The following is a 2,989-nucleotide window of genomic DNA, read 5'->3' as shown; positions in this document are numbered from 1 at the left end:
CGCAGACTCTCGAAGGCAAGGGATGTTCCAAATCCCCGCAAGCGGTTACGAATAACCGTGGACCCGAGTGGATTCAGAACCCCGGTCAACTACTCAACGAAGTGGATACTGAAGGAATCTAGAAAAAGCCTCTTGCCTTAAACTAGTTCCTAGCGTGTTCGTTTTTGTTGAAAGATCGCCCATACCACAACATAGTGAAACAATTGATTTAATCCAGACAGAGTGGGAAAGTACACGAGGCCTCGGGCCAGTCCTGCCGCGGGTCGGAGCAGAAAATGGCAACGTTTCACATTCAACATTCAGTTCTTATACCCTTCCGGGTCATCTAGTCCCACTGTGGATTGCAAGTGTGTGTGTATGTGCGTGCCCGTGCGTGCGTGCCTGTCGGTGTGTGTGTGTGTGTGCGTGCACGTGCGTGCGTGCCTGTCGGTGTGTGTGTGTGTGCGTGCACGTGCGTGCGTGCCTGTCGGTGTGTGTGTGTGCGTGCACGTGCGTGCGTGTCTGTCGGTGTGTGCGTGTGTGCGTGTGTGCGGGTCTGTTTGCGTGGGGATGGTGTCTTCAAAAGTCTTTGTTCTGCCGGCCATTCTTTGAAGCGGGAGGAAGTCTGAGCACCATAAAACCCTGACTGATATCTTCTCTTGAAGGCCACACCTAGCCTTTTGTTCCTGGCGTGGTCGGGGGATGCCATCTGTTCCTTTTGGAGGTGCCGACTTGTCCCCACTTCCCCTGGGCCAGGACCATATCTGCTTTATACTGACATTACATCGTCTCAATCTTTATTAGAATAATACAGTTCCATGTACATACTATTTTATTGATAAATTGAATTTGAAAAATATGAATTTCCTTCAATAGTCAGTGATAGTTTATCAACTGAAAGTGCACACCAAGGGTGGAAACAAAAACAGTCCCAAATCATAAAAGATAAAATCAAAGTCACAAAGTACATCCCCAAAGTGTCTCGACGAAGAAGAACGCGGGATGTGAAAACAAGAGATATGGCGAGGGTGCTTGGAGTGCGGCAAAGCAATAAGCCAGCAACTAGCTCTCATGTGCCATCTGGTTATAAAGCCTCTGTGGTGGAGTCAGCCTGACATGGGGGCTGTGAACTCAGCCTACAAAAAAACATAGCGGGCATAATTTAAAAGCAGAAAAGACAACAACAGCAATATTGTGACATTTGGGGCAGTTAGGCCACGGGTTAACACTAAATCTAAGATATTGCCGTACCGGTGTGTCGCTGCCTCTGTCATTTGTGTAAAACCAAGTGCATCAATTATTGCTTGAAATACTACAGTAAGTGGGTCCGACAGGGAGTTTTTAAGAATATTAAAGTCATCCATAATTAATATATTATCCGCATGAGTTGTTAAATCAGCCATAAGTTCGGGGAATTCATCTAAGAATCCAGAATATGGACTGGGAGGACGGTAAACAACTGCGACATAGAATAGTGTTAAAGAGCTGGATCGCATAGCAAGAGCCTCAAATATCTTGAAGGTGTTTAGTAGTGTGTAGTAGTGCTCGTGTTAAATTTGAGACCAGATTCTGAAATTAGGGTGACATCCTGCCCTTTTTTACAAAGACGACCAATGTGTGAACCCACAAAGTTTGGGGGAGAGTTCTCATTTACTAGTAAGAATTCATTTGGTTTTAACCAGGTTTTGCAGAGTCCAAACACGTTAAGATTGTGATTTCTAATAAGGTCACTTACAAGAAGGGCTTTAAAGGAGAGTGACCTAATATCTATGAAGCTGAATTTAAACAGAGAAAAAATAATAGTTTTCTAACTATTTGGAGTCTTAGAGTTAGTAGCACTAATATGAATAAGATTATGATGCCTGGGTCTCAGTTTGTATTTTGAGTAATTAAAACCTCGTGGCAATGTTAATAATGTCGGAATCAGGTTGTTAATAGCTACCACTTAAGTATTCAAATTTTGCCTTGGTACTATGTCACTAATCCGACCGATTGAGGAAACATAACTACATTCCTCATTTAGCACCACCTCAGCAAAAATCTTATCGCTAGGGGATTCAGCATTAGGTAATGAAACAGTGTGTGGATTGCATTGACCTAGTCTAAGTATACCTACCATATGTGTTGTAACAGTCCAGCCTAGTGCCAGTTAACTCTAGCCTTTACGACTCCACATCTGTTCTAGCAGGCTCGCTACTCACCTGCGACCTGACATGCTCTGAGATGAGAAGTCATGAAAGGCTCAAACAGTAATACATGGTTCCAGAAAGAGTGATGGCGCCTTCCCAGTTAGGGTGAAGTCCGTGCTTCTTCAACAGGTCAGGCCAGCCCCAGAAAGACGGCCAATTATCTACAAAATGGAAACCTTGCTTGTTACAGAAACTAGCCATCCACCAGTTCAGCGAGAATAATCTGCTAAACCTCTCATCATTGTCAGGGAGAGGGCCTGAGACAATTACTTGATGCCGATTTATCTTTCTGGCTAGATTACAAATCCTAGCTATGTTCTTCTTTGTAATCTTAGAGTGTCTCAATCTCGTATAATTGGAGCCGACATGTATCACTATATCTAAGTAACTAGTGTTGTTTGCACAACTCTGGTGCCTAGACTTCTTGCGTGTCAGCTACCTAAGACTAGCTTCAATGTTGGGTGCTCTGGCCCCTGGAATACAAATTACGGTGACGTTTTATACCTAATGTCACTGGTGATGGAGTCCCCTACAACTAATGTGTGGGAGCCATTAGACTGAGATGGAGTGTGCATAACAAGGGGGCTAAAACAATCATGTGTCTGAATAGGCTCACCATGGCTAACAGCCTACTTAGGCCTTATACTAGCCAGACTAGAATAAGGGCTACGGCCCGCACTATCAGATGTGTCCGTCTGATCTACAATTATCAAACTACTCTGCTCTAGCTGATGGACGCGTCCCTCCAGGAGAGAAAGCCTCTCCATGAGAAAGGTGCAGTTGTTGCAAGTGATTAATGTGGTGGAGGTGCACGAAGCCAT

General features: G+C 44.4%; 1 pseudogene; it reads right to left on the bottom strand.

The window, feature by feature from the left end:
- Positions 1-1,019: 1,019 nt before the first annotated feature.
- Positions 1,020-2,989, bottom strand: LOC148416341 (uncharacterized; annotated as a pseudogene).

This window comes from Hippichthys cyanospilos, chromosome 11 (genome assembly GCF_059441005.1).
Source record: "Hippichthys cyanospilos isolate Australia breed blue-spotted pipefish chromosome 11, RoL_Hcya_1.0, whole genome shotgun sequence".
NCBI lineage: Eukaryota > Metazoa > Chordata > Actinopteri > Syngnathiformes > Syngnathidae > Hippichthys > Hippichthys cyanospilos.
Note: the sequence above shows the minus strand (reverse complement) of the source record. Positions and strands in the feature narration are given on the sequence as shown.